Source organism: Lolium rigidum, chromosome 6 (genome assembly GCF_022539505.1).
Source record: "Lolium rigidum isolate FL_2022 chromosome 6, APGP_CSIRO_Lrig_0.1, whole genome shotgun sequence".
NCBI lineage: Eukaryota > Viridiplantae > Streptophyta > Magnoliopsida > Poales > Poaceae > Lolium > Lolium rigidum.
Window position 1 is genome coordinate 224,234,024 of NC_061513.1, and position 18,300 is coordinate 224,252,323.

Consider the following 18,300-nt stretch of genomic DNA (forward strand, 5'->3'; position numbering starts at 1 on the left):
CTGACACGATCTGCATGTGGTAGCTTGTAGGAAGCCGTGTCAACGTGTCATCTATGGTGCCAATAATAGCTTATGCGAGAGCATCATCATCCATCTCCAATTCCTTCAGGAAGTTGGCGGTCCCAAATTTTGATCAATCTTTGACTCCAGTCTTGCACTCTTGCAAATAATCAAGATAACCAACAATACCAACAATTGCATCAACTGATCAACATTTCAAAATGTGAGGAATGCCGGTGTCACACATAGATCAATTAATGAGAAATGCGAAATCCAATACAAAATATCTAGTGTTTTTTTTACAGACGCGCGCTTTGCTGCACCGTTTTTTACTTTTCATGTATTTTTTCTTGTATGTTGTTTCCTGTGTTTTATGCACATCGTACTTTGGCTGGGCTCTTTTGTTGTGTGGTGTTGCAGGCACCTTTTTTGTTTTTGGAAAAATGGTGCTAGAAGATCACGCGGCCAGGACATCGCCATCATGAAGCTATTGTAGTAATAGAGCAACTCAACATGTTCCACCTGCAAAGTTCACCCCGACATTCCTGATCAACAAAGAAAAGAAACAGTTGTTCAGCACACAGTGACGCTCAATCAACAAAGTTCAGAAATAGCACAAGAACTTAATATCATGTGAACATCAAAAACGTTTCAGTAAAAACATGATTAAATTATAAACAATTCAGAAGATGTTTTCAGGAGCTACAGTGTGATCATTGAGATAACAAAAATGTTTAAGTGGAAGAAGCAGATAAATGTTCTTCAAGTCTATAGCAAGAACTCACATTTTAATTGCTTAGACGATTCCATAACCAAGAACACCAACAGGTAGCATGTTAACCCGTAAGAATAATTATCAATTACAAACAAAGTTCTTTCGCTCTGGTTATAAGTTTTAATACATCTCAGGGAAAGGAATGCTTTTAGTGTGGGGTCATAGCTGATGGTTCTCATGGTCTAATATAACTATGTATTAAATGCTTTGATAGAGAGTATTTTCTAATTAAACGTATATAAACATCAGATATCATAAATTAAAAAATGATGCAATATGTTGCAATGCTTTTTTTACTGCAATTATATTGTATATATGGGGTAGGTGGTTTTGACCAAACTTCCGCTCACACTATTATACTTTATGATATCATTAGTATATGAAATGACTACCATAATTTATGTCCATCAAAGTAAAACGATTGATCTGCATCAGAACGAAATGCACGACGCTACCTACAAAACAAAGGCAAACTATACAAAAAGAACTTTCCCAATCAAAACCATACTGAAAGCGCGTTTTATGTCTTCCATATATTGTATTCAGGACAACAAAACTCAAATTTCTAGGAAGCAAGCCGGGATCCTCTACTTAAATTTGGCTCCATGGTTTTCTCTAAAACAACATTAATATGCTTGTAGCTTGATCGACATACACATTAAGCCCACGGTTTTACTGGATCTGGATCAGGAAACGCCCAGTCAGCCTAACCAAATTCATCACAGTTCATATTTGAATATTCAGTTTTTAATAAAAGGTTGTGTGCATCAACCGATGCAGAGGCCGGGGTGAATCCCATTTCGAAAAAAAAACATAATTATCAAACAACTCAACATGTATGGCAGATTTCTATAGTTAGAAAATCACAATATATTTTCTCAATCTAGTACAAATATGAACATAATGAGAGAAATCGAACAATCTAACAATGTAGTTGCCCGGGGTTGAGGTGGATGGCCCCAGCGGTAAGGCGGAGGGCGATGGGGCTGCACTCGCCAGCAGCGTTTAAGGCGCAGAAGTAGTCCATTTTGATGCTTATTGCCGCGCCCATTTCTCCCTATGTCATTTCATCTGATGTCAATAACTTCATTATCAAAGAAACAGTAGGATTGTACAGAACAAACTAAATCAAAGTATTATGGACCACATGGATGAGCACTAAGAAAATCCGGAAGCAACATCCGATAGCTTATATTATGGACCAATAAGGAAATCGCAAAATAAACAACCAGGTGGATGAGGATGACCCAAATTCAGAACTGGATGGACCGATGGAACTGTACAAAGCTTGAACCAGAAAGTACATCAGAGAGATGCTACTGGCACTCCACCAGAGCACATCAGTATTAAGAGGAGAGCAATTACTAATTGTACGTACAGTACGCGGTCTAATTCTACAAAGAAATAAACACAATGATAATTCATGTTACTTTTCATATCTTGACACATGCAAAGCTGAGGATGCCCAAAAAAATATCACCAATATGCATGTATTTATCTTTTTAGCAACGTTTTACAACTTCATTAACTGAATATGAAGAAAATAGCTGAAAACTGATTGGGAATAACGAAGTTATCAGTTCAAAAGAAGAATGGCAATGCACAAACTCTCTAGTAAATAAAAGTCCGTAAGATAAATGAAGTCACAGTCTCCCTTACTTGCATTCAACTGAAGTTTCTTATTTCAGCTGAGAAGGTATTCAACACCTATTATATATTCACATGCTCCCTATCAGATTTAGAGTAGAAAATGATGTGCATGCAAAGTTTGAAAATAAATGAAGCCACAATACACTGGTTTTCTCCCAAGTAAATAAATACCGAGAATGCTGCAGAAGAACCTTTTCCTTATGATTTGCATGTTCCCCTTATTTCTGTAGAAATGTCTTATACACCTGATGAACAGGATGATGGCGACCTGCCTCCTGGAGCGGAGCCACAGCGCGCCCGAGCCCTGGGAATCCGGCCTCTGGTGCCACTGCAACGAGCTCCCCCGTCCCTGCGCTCTGCACCAGAACGCGTCCGGATGGCGGTGGATGAAGGATCACGACCAGAAACCGGACGTGCACGCGTAGGATGAACCCCTCATCGTACTTATAGGCGGGAGGCTAAGATTGGAGGTTTGAATTTTGACGAGCAAAAAAAGGTGATGCAGAGCGGGAAGGAGATGAGAGATGAGGATTCTGCTTCTCTCGTCCTTCGTCCCTTCCTTGATGGAAAATAGTAGACCGTTCAGATTTCGTGGTGCCACGGATTACTGCCGTGGAAAAGAAAGCGTCCCATGAATTAGTATGAATTAATTGCATTAATTGCTTGACTGCATCCGAGGAGGCTTTTGCTTTGCCTCCTGTGAAATTAGGATTGATTACTTAGAGGAGGCTAAGAGCATCTCCCAGTCGCGTCCCCCAAACCGTCCCCCAAAGCGATTTGGGGCGCGCCGGACAAAAAAAGCGTTCCAGCCGCGTCCCCCAAAGCCCATTTTTGTCCGGCGCGGCCCGATACGGTGTCCGGCGCCCCGAGCCCGTCCCCGTCCCACAGGGGACGCTCCGGGGACGCCGGACACAACGAAAAGCGAGGCGGGGAGTGGCGGGGCCGACGCGTCGGCCGGCACGGCTAATTTTAACCTAACCGCCGCCTACCTCGCGACGGAAGTTATTCGCGCGCGCGTGACACACGGCGGCATCTTTGCCTTAATGGCGACGGAGGGGCAGGCGAGACGTCTCGTCGGTGCCGCGCGGCCTCCACGCGTCGCCGGCGTTCGCACGCCACCGCCCGTTCCCGCGCGATCTTCCCGCCTCTTCTCGTCTGTTCCCGCGCTTTCTTCCCGACGCCGGCGTCTATAAAAGGTCTCCCGGCTCATCAATGGTAGCCACCACACCCCGCCGGCAACAAACACAGCCCTCGTCGCTCCACCGCCGTCTCCTCCATCACCGGTGGCAATGGCGAACCGCCCCGGCGATGGCCACTTCCCTCCACCGCCGTCTCCTCCATTGACGAGCCGGCAGCGGCGTGCGGCACTCGAGGAGGCACTCGAGGAGGAGGCCCGCCAGCGGCGTGAGGCGCAGCAGGCGGCGGATCTTGCGGCGTTCTCCGCCCCTGCCTCCGCAGCTGAGGAGGCCGCGGCGGCAGCAGCGTGGCAGGAGCAACGAGGCGCGACACCGTTGCGGCGTTCGACGCCTCGACGGGACAAGAGGCGCGACGGCGCCGGTTCCGGGAGGACATGGAGCAGCGATGGGCTGACGAGCGCCGGCGCCGCCGCGATGAGCGGCAGGCGCTGTTCCGCGAACGGCGTGACTCGACCGAGCGCCGGCGGCGTGAGTCGATCGAGCTCCAGCAGCAGGCGACGGCGGAGGAGCGTCGACGGCGGGAGTCGGCGCTACGGCGCTATGGGGGAGGCGGGCGGAGCAGTTGGCGGCGGCCGACGCGTATGCGGCGGCGATGATGGAGGCGCCAACAGCATGTGGAGGAGGAGGCGCCAATGGAGGAGGAGGCCGAGGCGGAGGAGACCGAGGTGGAGGACGACGACGACGACGACGAGTTCGACTGGTCCGACGACGACGCCCCGCACCCGGACGAGACGGCCGATCAGCAACGCGCCCTCGTCGAGTCCTTCGAGTCGGAGAAGAAGCTCCAGGACGACGCCCGTGCCCGCGAAGAGGCGCAGATTCGTCGCGCCGTCGAGCTCTCCCTCCTGCCGGCCCGGCGGGGAGGGCGGAGGAGGACTATCGGCGGGAGCGGCACCGTCCGGCCACCGCCGAACGCAAGGAGAGGAGGCGCGCGCAGGAGGAGCTGCGGCGTAGGGGAGGCGACGACGGGGCGGGGCCGTCGAACGCGCCGCCGGGCGGTCGTAGCCTAGGTTTAGATGAAATCTAGCCGTTTTTATTCAAACTTTGTAATATATAATCAAAATTGAATGAAAACCTTTATTTTCCTGCACAAATATTCATTTGGGGGCGGCGTTTGGGGGACGCGGCTGGGGAGCGACGTCCCCCAAACGCGGCACGAGCAAAACACGTCCCCCAAACGCTCAATCCGGCGCGGTTTGGGGGACGATTTGGGGGACGCGACTGGAGATGCTCTAAGGGTACTAGGCCAAGTTGACTTGCTCTAACGGAACCACTCACTGCACACCATTTTTTAAAGAGAAAAAGGACACACACTCTATTATTTATTAGAGTGGTTGCTTAAATCTTGTGCATAGAAATAAAATGGCATATCCTCCCACAGGCAAGTTTTCATCCTCTTCCTCTCAAACCACATGTGTTGGACTGCATAAAACATATTTCCATTTTATATGGATGGAAGAGTAGCCTGAGATTTTATAACACTAAAGATACATATCCTTTTATTATTACCATTCATGAATTTTATATGGATGGAAGAGTAGCCTGAGATTTTATAACACTAAAGATACATATCCTTGCCTCTATTTTTTTATAAATGTATACATTCAAATATATTGAGTGGTGACTACTTGCAGGGGGGGTCAATCTCCAGTGTACTACGGAGTAGAGATACATTTTTTTTTTTTTTTTTTTTTTTTTTGAACACTGAAGCTTTATTGATCTAGCAACATTTTACAAAGATAAGCGTGCACTGGGTCACGCTAGACACTAATGTTACACCTGTATTCAGACAAGCTGCATTTTCCGTATCTAAACACCTGAAACTAAAAGGGTTGTTCTGGAGTTTAAGAGCTAATCTAGCCTGATGATGGGCTCTGAAATTGTAAGCTCTAGGAATGTGAAAGACCTTCGAGGCATCAAAGGAAGAGGTAGCTTCCATTTGAGCAAGTTGTGGCCTAATTGCCCAATGTCCTGGCTTGAGGAGAAGATCCTTAGTGGCAGCAGCCATTGCTAAAGTGGCATTGTCCGTTAGGTAGGTTGCCTCCTGAATATGGAGAAGCTCTGCAATTTGGATTGCAAGCAGCAAGCTAAAAGCTTCAGCCTGGATGGCTGATGATACTGGCGGCGAGATGGCTGAGATGCAAATTTTGGAGCAAGGTCTAACACCGGAAATCTGCAAAAATATGCCTAAACCAGCAGGCATTGGGTGACCGTCAAGCCCTGGAGACCAAGCAGCATCGGAGAAAACAATGGAGCCTGAAATGTTGGAGATGTTCCTGATTGTATTTCCTGGTGATGGAGTCATATGCTGAATTGACTCAACCTGCAGATGTGCAGCAGCGTCAACAGTCGCTTCAGAAATTGTCCCCATAGTTGAACTGAGGTCTTCAGGGGAGGCTGCAGCTTCTAACTTGGATCCCTGAATAATTGCATTTGCTGCCGCAAATACCTGAGTAGGCCTACACAATTTCCTGCAAAAGAGTGTGTCGTTTCGAGCTTTCCAAAGACACCATAAGAAAGTGTATAAGGAAGTGAGATTAATTTGTGGGTGGCCTGAGTTAAGAAGAGTTTGAATCATGTCAGGAATAGAGCAATGACCTGCAGCTATCAATTCAGTTTTAATATACCAAGGTGAACAGAACCAAGCTGCTTTAGAAAAAGGACATAGGAAGAGCATGTGCATTTCATCTTCAACATTACCACACCGAGAGCAATTTTCTTTGATACGTTTAGATAATTTACTTGCCCTCTTACCAGTAGGAAGAGCTTTCCTAAGTAGCCTCCAGGCAAATGTCTGAACTCGTGGTGCCATTTGCTTATCTTTCCATACCTGATTAAGAAGAGCTAAGGTCTGTTGAGGAACAATCTTGGGACGCTGCCTCGGAGGAAGCTGTAAGTTGTTGAAGCAGTGCGTATATGCACTTTTAGAAGACCAATTACCTGCAGGGGTTAGTTTCCAAACTAAAGTATCTTGTCCAGCCGCATTAATTATAGGTGTTTGAAGAATTGCACTTGCAGTTTGTGAAGTGAACAGAGAATTAATTAAGCTCGCATTCCATTGCTTTTCACCAGGGATCCAAAGCTCTTTGACCGTAGCAGGATATCTGAAAGGTTGGTCTTGTATAACAAGATTATCATAGATATGTTCCCAACCCAAAAACCACGGAGAGCTCCAAATCGAGGTGCTACCATCAACAATTTGACAAATGGAGGCTGATATTAAAAGAGGTTTTACCTTGAGAATTGCAGCCCAAAAGGCAGATTTTGGTTTATTTTGCTTGGCTCTCCATATGGATGTATCATGATGGTATTTTGCCTTGAGAATCTGGGCTATTTGGCTTTGTGGCTCCTTTGCTAGTCTCCAAGCTTCCGAGAGGATTAGGCCTTGATTAAGTGCCTGCAAATTTCGAACACCGAGACCACCAATATTTTTTGCAGTACAAATATCAGCCCATGCTCTAAGGCACAAGCTTCTAGTTGTTTGATCATCTTGAACACCTGTCCACCAGAAATTCCTTATGATTGATGTTAGTTTTGAGAGGAATTTCTTTGAGAAAAGGATATTAGACATATAGTAGACAGGGATAGAAGAGAAAACAGATTTTATAAGGGTTAATCTTGCTGCATGAGAGAGTCTGTTGGCTTTATATGAACTAAGCTTGGATTTGAATTTATCGTAGACAAAGTTATAGGCAGCGGATCTTTCTTTGGGGGGCAAAATAAGAGGGTGGCCTAAATGGACAAAAGAACCGTCAATATTTGGAGCTGGAAAGATTCTTTTAATATCCTCTTTAACCTGCATAGTAACATTTTTGCTGAACAAAATACCAGATTTACTCCAATTTGGTAATTGCCCTGAATCATGACAAAAGTGCTGAAAAATATTTAAGATTGTATTAGCTTCCTGCATGTCAGCTTTGCCGCAAATAATGAGGTCATCCGCAAACATCAAAGAGTGAATAGGAGGACAATCTGGTCCAAACGAAATACCTGTGAGGTGTTTGGCTTGCAGTGCATCCTGTAGCATTAGAGATAGCTCATTTACAGCAAGAACAAAAAGATACGGCGACAATGGACATCCTTGTCTAATTCCTCTGGTACTATTGAACTTCGCAAAAGACTGCCCATTAATGATCACAGAGAATGTTGGCGAGGAAATACAAGCTTTCACAAGGTTTATGAAATGACTATGAAACCCTTTACGAGCAAGAGCCGAGAGAACGAAGTGCCATTCTATTTTATCAAAAGCTTTGGCAAGATCAATTTTCAGCATAAAGTCAAGGCTTTTCCAAGAAGTAAGAGAAAATGAGTGGGCAATTTCTTGAGCCACAATAATATTATTGCTTATGCGTCTACCTTCAATAAAAACTTGTTGGGAGGGGTGAATGTAATCAGGCAAATGCTCTTTCAATCTATTAGCTAAAGATTTAGCAATGATTTTGTAAACCACATTACACAAGCTTATGGGTCTAAAGTCAGAAGGCAAATACGAAGCAAGCTTCTTAGGAACGAGGGCAATTTGAGTATCATTGAGATGTGGTGGAATAATACCTGTCGTGTAGAAATTTCTTACCATGTTTGTCACATCGTCTCCTATCCAACTCCAGGCCGAAAGGTAGAAGCCCACATTGAATCCATCGGGTCCAGGAGAAGCATTTTTCCTCATGGCTTTAAGAATTCCCCATATCTCTTGTTTGTCGGGGATCGAGTTGGTGAAGTCATTGGTATCTTGCGGCAACGTTGTGTGTAAGTCTGGCCTGTCATTGTTAGTGAAGGAGGAGCGGAAAATAGTTTTAAAATAATTCACAAACTCCTTTGCAATATCATCGGGATCAAACAGATTGTTGCCATGAGTATCTTTAATAGAAACTATACGATTTCGCCGCCTACGCTTTTGAACAGCATTGTGAAAGAAAGATGTGTTCCTGTCACCTTGAGTCGCCCAGTGTTTTTTTGCTCGTTGCCTGTAAAATTCGGTGAGTTTGGTCAAGTTCTCTTCATATTGGGCAACTAACCTTGCCTGAAGGGAATGGTCTTGTAGCTGCACTGGTTTCATCTGAATCTCATTGATCCGATCTTGAATACAATCAAGTTGTTGTTGTAAAGGTTTTTTCTTTTTGCACCACCTTTTCAAAATTCCTGCAAGGTTAGTGGTTCTAGCATGGAAAGATTTATTAACTGTAGAGGCCCAAGCATTTTTTGCAATTCCTTGAAAGTCTTCCTCAAAAGTCCACCAATTTTCAAATTTAAAATGAAGTTTAGGTCTACAAAAGTGGGACTCCGTGGAAATCAGAATGGGCGCATGATCACTCAGAGAATAAATGATTGGTAAATTAAACACATTAGTATTAGGATACAGAGCACACCATTCTGCATTAGCAAGACAACGATCAAGCCTCTCAAAGATAGGTCTAGAGGAAAAACGCATATTTGTCCAAGTGTAAGCCGGACCACTAAACCCCAAATCAAAAAGACCACATTGTTTGACATAAGAATTGATAGCACGGATACGATGCTGATTTACATTAGTAGAAGTGGTTTCCATATCACTCATGATATCATTTAGATCACCTAAACAAAGAAGTGGCTTCCCTAGATTTTCATTTGCAAAGTTAGAAATGTGATCCCATATCATTCTAGTGTCATGATGATGAGGATCTCCATAAACACAAGCGAGAGCAAAATCCACATTAGTTGTTTTATTGAAAACTAGAGCTAAAATCATATAATGGTTAGAGAACTTGATCGAGACATAAACTTCATCAGACCAAAGCATCCAAAGCCCGCCCGAACGACCATTGGACGGAACTACAAAGCTATCAGCGTTGTTGAAACGAGAATTAAGATGCGAAGAATTGTACCTTGATGTTCTTATTTCTGAAACAAAAGTTATTTGTGCACTCGTGGATTTCATAAATCTAGCAAGGTACTCCATCTTAGAGGAGCTATCGAGGTTCTTGCCCATACCTCGGCAGTTCCAGGCGACGAGCTTCATGACATCCCGAGACACCTTTGGTGCTTGCACCGCTGCCCAATTAGACGCCTTTGGTGCTTGCGCCGCTGCCCAATTATGTGTCTGGTTGTTTCTCGCCCGTGTGTGCCTCATCACCATCGAGCTCTTGCTTCCATATGCTCTTGTCTCCCCTGAATTTTGAAGAGTGGCAATGGCTTCATTGCGAGGCTTGATGCCCAAAGTGATATCAACTGGTCGGCTCTCTCCTCCATCTGTAGCTGCAGTGGGTGCAGCCATAGTGCAGGCGTCACCAACAGCGGCATCCAGAACAACATCCTGAACCTGGTGTGCTGTAATGGCAACTGAATCGGATGGTTCCCCGAGTGAGTTCGACATGAGCATCAGCTGCCAGTTCAGAGTGAAAGGGGCCGATAATCCATCATTTTGTCTTCCTATCAGGCGGGATATTGGTGGTGTCGTCGTCTTCCTTAGGGAGGCAGTTGCTCAACAAGCCTGCAGAACAACTGCTAGGTCCGGTAGAGGTTCCCTTTCAGATAAATGACCGCTCGAAACTGGACCAGATCTGGCAAAAATAGAGGCAGAAAGAGATGGGATTTGGGGATTTTTGGGGACGTGACTCACTAGGAGAACTGGAGGAAAATGTGAGGGAAGAGTTGGTCGTGGGAATGGATAGTCTGGGCGAGTGGAAAGATGAGGAAGTAGATGGTGAACGAGTGGAGCTGAAGTTGGTGGTAGGTGAGGGACGAAATGGATGAGGCACTACTAGTTAATTCACAGCATCATCTACCACCACAAGATTTAGGACAATAAAAATTACAGTATAAAACAATGCAGCATAGTCGGAGGTCCAAACAGAAACTGTTGGTCAACGCTTAAAGTACTGTATGAAACAAAATTAAATCAATGACCAACTCGACCAGATCGTTGTGCCTTCTTAACAGGTTTCCGGCCGGAATCCAGCAGCCATGACAAACTCCTGGACCAAAGCTTCACGCTTACAAAATGACCATGTCCAGGGTCAGCTCGTTAACCTTGAACCTTAACCAACACAAGCTAGCACTCTAAATGTCACTCTCCTGGACATAAACATGACGAGACTTTAGACCAGGGAAGACGAAAAGAAAAGCCAGCACTGCATCTCTGAACATTGTGAAACGTTCACTCACTTAAGATACACACAACCCAGTATTAGTGTACATGAAACTCTCAATCTCAGGCTTTGCCTTCTTTCGTCATCACTAATGGAAGCAGAAATAACATGTACAGCTGACAAGAATTAAACAACAAGTTCACTGCTAAAGGGTTGCTGAAGTTCTTCCTAGATATCATGCACCAGCATATCGTGCACAGCATATACCATCTTGGGTTTGATCTTCTCCAACTTGTCCATTGTCCATCACCTCCTTCAAGTGCTCCACGTTAGAGAAATCACCAACTGGAAGATCCACCAAAATTCGATCGACCAATAGAGTGAAAACAACGCATGGAAATGAGGTGAAGAATGCAAACAATTTGAATCCGGATCTGAGCACATGAAAACAATGTATCAGGAATCCATTTGATTACACTTCGACATACATAGAAAATAAATAACCATCTAGAGGAAGGTCAAAAGAGTAAGCAGAAAAGGAATAAAGGGCAATAAAGTATGGAAGTATGGAACTAAGTGAAAGTATACTGCAAAGGGTCACTTAGTATGTAGGGTCATTAACCGACTGTTCCAGTCTTCCGTTACAAGAAAATCTAGCTTTTTTGTCTTATTATCAACGGAATGGGCTAGCCTGCTATGTAACAAGATAAAGCCAAGATGCTATCCATCAATTTCCAAGCCATTTGCAAAGAACCTCTCGAAAACATCAGTCACACTAAGCTCTCCTACAAGCAGTAACTAACAAACAATGGGGATGAGATATTCCATTCTTTATTCCAATAAACCATCATTGTGGTGGCAATTATGGATGAGCAACCCTATGTAGAACTTCCCCAACTTCACAACTCGATGAAACCATGTAACACAAATGCTACTGAATTCATAGACACAATATTTTAGTTAATTTTCATTGAATTTCGGAAGAAATTCAGCCATAAACTATCTCATTTTTAATATATTCACATCAGTTTCACAAAGTAAAGAAAACTCATCAATGTTACGCAGGAAAGATAGTTACTTACAACAAGAATAGCCGGCTGCCTTGCACTCAATTCATTTGCTATCAACCTGTAATTACATAATAAACAACATCACAATGCCTGATTAGTTTTTAAAAGCAAAAAAAGGTAAAACTAAGAGATGTCCACACCCATGTAATCTATATCTCTTATAAAGCAAAACTCCACTAGAGGGTCATTTAAGTTGTCTATCTCAACATGAAAGCTATCCAAATCATCCATTCTATTAGCCATCCAATTATCCACATCATCAACTTTTAGCCACCAACTACATAACCATTTCAAGTCAGCTTTTTTAAGTTAGCCTCTTGACTATTTACGCCAATTGAATCCTGCACGTTCCTACAAATAACATCCTATTCCAATCAACTTATATCCTTTTGTTTTTTATAAAATAGAGTGATCGGAGAAATTCCCGCTGCAACGCGCGGGGTATCCTTCTAGTATCCAAAACATGAGAGCATCATGCAAAGCAGACACACAAGGCATCATCATTACTACTAAAAAATGGAACTTGGGAATCGGATTGCCTACATTCACAGTCAAGGAAACCATCTAAAACAAGATACGCAGCATTTCACTTAGCAGACGAGTTAAATCAACAAGGACTATACATGGCGTTTCACTTAAGTAACTGTAACATTCCACAAGGCACGAATAAAATGGGAAACAAGATATTATCCCAGGAAAACAAGATTGATGTATCAACAATATAACAATTCACACACCATGCTTCCAAACCTTAAACTGGCATCTCCTAAAACCTACCACCACAGCCCGCTCAATTCAGCTGAACCAGGCTATTGCAGTCCACATACACTCAACCTGATATTTTATATCATAAGCTTTCATAACTGAAGAGTGCTGACCACTACACATGTATATCCCTTGTTTCAATTCAAGCATTGAACTCTACATATATGCTCTAGGCTAGACACTCTGCAGCACTCCCCCGCTGCCGCTGTTGGTGGTGCCATCGACGGATGTGTGCACAATTGCAAGTCAGATACAAATACACCCGACAAAAGACTACATAGCGACATCAGGAATAAAAATCTGACCCAGTTATCACTTTAGAGAGCCTACTGTTCCATCAAATAGCATTCAACATCAAATTCAAAAAATAGCATTCGCCAGGTGAAACATTCTATTTGACATATGAGCTAAATACCAACACCAAAATAAACTAAGGTTCCAACACATCTCACAATTCTCACCAAGATAAGAAAACCACCAACAAACTAGGAAAATTTTCAGATACCTAAATAATATAGGAAGGAAAGGCTCACCAGCCAGTGCCAGCCTCCAAGACCGACGGCCTTCTTGGCAACACCCTGCAGGCCACACAATTAACACCCGCCAAATATGAATCAGTATGATACTACTACGGCATTTCATCGGCACATATTGTCCAAACTTGCCCAGCTGAAAGACGGAGAAGCTCCAGCATTGCATCCGGCTCCAGCTAGTTGAAGCAGAAACTTGGCAGCTCATCCATCCATCGCCTGCACAACAACAAGGCAAGAGTCATCATCTCCACGTACGGCATGAGACACTACTACTACGCGCTAAAGCAAGATATACCAGGCAGACTAGACCAACCATGAGACGTGCATAAAATGCTTATGCCCACTCAGTACCTGAACCAACGCGACACAAAGCACATCGCTAGCCACTACTCAGAATCTTTCCATGACAGTAGCTACATGAAAGATTGTACAAATTTGTGACACATGTATACAAGTAAAGAAAATACCTACATCATGCACTATGTTACTTGCATAGTAAAACAAGTAAACCAATGTCCAAGATATAAAGCCAATTAACAATGCTTGGTTATCTTAATCTGGCAGAACCTTCTAGAACACATGTCGATGCACAAACAACTCCACAACTGCTGCAAAAGCAAAAGAGCATCAAGATCATGGTAATTAAGGGAGTTTAACTTCTGGATTCTATGTACAGCAAGAACAAAATAATCCCACAAGTGGCGTCCTAAGCCGCCGAATCCTGGGGAGCGGCGGAATAATTGTACATACCAATTCTTCTATAACTGTAGGCATCTGCAACTAGAAAGGTGATAAAACCATCAAATAACACACATACATGGTATCCGAGTCTGAATCAATTCCAAAATCTATTTAAAAAGTGCATCATGTTTAGAAAAACATCTTGGAGAATGCATCGCTGCACCCCTGCACCCAAACTACACTAGTACGATCCAAGTACATCAACTAACATGTAACAGATTTCATGCAACACACAAGCATTGCAGAAATGGCAGGCAAAAGTCACACACAGAGCGATCAACATGCATGCCTTTTCATGGCTTCTTACATAACATAGTTGGGAGAAGTGCTCCATCTAGGCAACAATGACACACATAACAATAAATTTGTAACTGGATAAGGATAATTGTAACTAGATGAAACCTAGTGCACACGAAAACAGCGGGAAAAATAACATCAAGAATACACATATTTCCATTCACAGAAAAAAGGATTAACACAACACAGCCCCACTCAATCTCTCTCCAACATGTTGCTCAAGATAAAAAAAAATCTACAAATATGCAGGAACATGTCATGCTATCATCAACCAGGGAGGACTGTAGAAGAAGCAGAATAACGCACCAAGTCAGGGAATACTACTGAATTTAAGCATCAGAATGACAGAATATAGACACAATTTTACACTTGGCACAGTGGAGTGAAAGGCTAAGCATTTCTAAAATTAAAATACTTACTCTGTGGGCTCTTGGGCTCTGAATTGAGTTCCATGTATACTAGTGATGCTTTGATAACAAGAACGTGTTATCTGGGCTGGCACAGTCCAAACAAGAACAGTTCTAATGGGTTTTCCTTGTAAGATCCACATGGTTTACTTTCCCTAAGCATCCACAAAAGCAATGAGCTAATTGCTCTAGGAAGAGATGCTTTACAAAGGCTACTGTTGTTGCTTCCTTATTTTGATAGGAAAGCCTAACCCACATGCACACCACAATAGTAATGCAGCTGAAGCAGAACAGAGTACAACATGTGCCATACAAATCAAAACGACAGGATATGACACCAGACGAAACAAAGCGTTGCTCCGTGTATAATCTGAACTTACCCCCAATTGCGATGTCCGAGCATCTGCTCCAGTCGTTGAAGGGACCTGGCCGAGGAGGCGACCTGCTTCATCTAGGCCCTTCCCCTGACCTGACCCTAGCAGTCAGACTGGTAGCATGAGCACCGTACCAAACATGGACCGGCATTGGTGGCCACCGCTCTTTGTCGTGTTGGAGCCAAGCAGCTCTCAAGATAACATTTTCCTACAAACCAGAAGGACCAAGTCATCAATCACACAAGCTACAAAAATCTGAAGTAAAATTGCAGGTGCACACTGTAACTAAAGAACACACAGGTATCATGCATATATATTGAAAGTTGCAAAGTGATACAATTAAGCTTCTTTTAAAATTACACTTTCGTAGTATCATAACAAGAACAAGATATTTTTATATAAAATTGTACCACATATATATGGGGTATCTTGCCACTATGACATAGCTTCCAGACCGAATCTACCACTGGTGAAAATATTTGTACGAGCATATTCATGAACCAGTTCATGATGTACATGAAGTGGTGTCAACAACCACACAGATCAATCCGCAACAACCACACAGTTGAAAGGTAACTACAGACTGCGTACCGCATTAGGATCTGGAACTTCAACAAATGTCCCATGAGGAGCGTTTATTGCACTAAGAGTAGATCTCTGCAATCAGTACGGAAGTTGTTGACATGCCTTCACAATTACAGGAAGAAGAAACAAACATGAGCCCAAAACTTTCTTACCTTAAAGTGGGGAATCTTACAAATATCTTCCTTCGAAAGATGCAACAACCTAAACAGAAATACATGGAGACTCAGTTGAAATGATTATTATAGCAAAAAGAAACATTGTTGTGAATATAAGAGGTGGAGAATCTTACTTTTTTGTCCTTATTTACTTTGAGGGCATGCATTTTCTCTTGCAGTTTTTTGCAGAACAAGTTACTATTTGTCAGAGGATAAATGAAGGATCAGGTATTTTTATTGTTTATGTGCAAAGAACTTACGGTATTTTCTCATCCAACCTGTAATCTTCCTCGTATGCTGATTCAATTGCTTCCAGACTTCCTATACAATATCACAATCCAACAAGAAGTTATAAAATATATAATCACATGAAACTTTATGGAGAAGTGTAGGATTATAAATTTATAATGCTATGTTGAGGTCGACTGACAGGCTATCAGAAGATGCCATGCTTATTTGCATTTTGTTTACACATGGAAATTAAAGAAATGCATTATGTTGAAAAAACTCCGAACTTTAAGAAAGGGAGAAAGGCCCTAGTCGCAAGATGTGCTTGAGATCGATATGTTTACATTGACTAGGAAATTCCTTAAGGCATTTGCCGAAGCTGAGAGTGGAGCATCCACTAAATCGTTAACACGCACGATCCAGTACAGAAACTGAGAAACACTTTGCTGCTGCACTCATGGTTTGATTTGTGCCATACTAATTTAGAATCAAGGAGCTACATGCAAAAGTAGCCAAAAAAGGGCTAAATTTAAATATAATTACACTAGTTGGTCCTATGAGAGAAAAATTTCTTTCACCTTCATTATACTCTGTATAGCGAGGACTAAAACTATCTTAAATATTGTCCACAACGGAGACATAAATGCTATGGAGGCACTATAAGATGATGAAGATAGGGCACCCCTTGGAGTGCATTCTCGTCGGTCATCTATGGTACACGCCTCCTGGGTGTTCCTTTCCGCACCTTGTTTGTTTGATCACCACTATTAATTAGGACAATGGAAGATTGAAAGTTACAAAAAAAAATCGAAATAGGGTGAACCCTGCCTATGCATCAATTGATGCATATGGCTCCGTTACAAAAGTTTGTAGCATCATTAACGTCATCTATGATGGGATGTGGCACATTGTATGTCTCAATTGTAGCATCAGCTATACCACTAAGTACCGTCAAAACTGTCTACTTTACAACAGAACTAACATCTCACCTGCTAATGAAAAGAAAAAAAAATGACCTGTGATTCTGAAATTGTATACAAAGAAAAAAATGAATAGAACTTTGGCCTAACGACTAGAGTGTCAACACTTGGCGGGTTAAGCATCAGCACCACTTGCCTACTCAGCCTTGCCAGGACGCTCGGCGTGAACAAAGATGGCACCGCTGGTGCCCTTGGTCTTGCCAGGACACTCGGCGCACTCACCACCGGAACTGCAGGTGTGCTTGTTTGCAGGTGGCCTTGAGCTTGAAGAAAAAATGGGATGCTAGCCCTTCTATTATTTTGAAGTGCCATTGTAATTTTTTAAGTATTATCACTCTACTAAAAAATTTAATGCCTTAGAAGTTTCAAATGTAGTGATAGCCAAAACAAAACAAAATAAAAAAGAAAACAATGACAAAGAGGAGAATCTTGACTTTTTCATAGGACATTAACGCTACGTCTTCTGCCCAAACCGAGTGCATATGTTTGAGCATGCTTCTTCAGAAGGTGTAGCTATTAGTGCCCTGGATGAAACACCAAATGACCACTTCCATGTTCCGATTGAATAAAAGGTTAAGGGCACACAAACCTAGTACAAGCAGAGAGCATTATTTATTTGCCTATGTTCAAAACATGCAGTTCCATGTTCTTACTTATAGATGGGATGAGCCAGGCTGATGATGCATTGTTGGCACCGCGAGGGATGCTTCCCTTATTCTTCATTTTGTGACTTAATGCCACAACAAAAACCTCCTTATACACAGTGCCTACACTCAAAACGCAAGAATCAGCCACAGTTTTTGGCTTGCCATAACAAATATGAATAAACAGGAGTGCTACACTACTGCAGATACTCTCATGTCCTCAGAACCAAATACCTACTTTTATAATTAGTTAACACAATGAAGTCAGTCACAAGTCACAAGGACCATCTAATTCAAAGGACAACATGCAGAGAAGGCAACTTTACAGTGACAACATTAAAGTTGTCAACTATAATACTTGTGGGTATCGCAAATATTTGGCTGCATAAAGACCAAATTATGTTGAACTGCCATAATACATGCTAATTTTCTAAACTGAAATCCATTGTTATCAATACCTGCATTGTTGTCATGGCAATAAGGTGGACCACACTCGGCACCATCTTTTCCACTGGCATTCAGGAACAAGAACAATATTGCAATCCAGGGAAGCAGAAACAAATCCTCATCTATCTAAGATTAATAAATAACACCATGAGTATATTTGAGATGGGGGGAAGTTAATTTTGACTACTTAGAATGATATATGACATTAGAACAGAGTGGTGTACCGTGAGTGTCAAGTAGTGCGACCGCTTTGCCATAGGGGTGTTCAGCACAGAACTTCTTTGTTAGATTCAGTGTCAGTCTCTTTCCCCTGTAGAGTTTGACCTTCTTTGTTCAAACAAGTATAAGAACTTTGAGTATCCGGTATGCATAAGGAATTTTTAGCACAT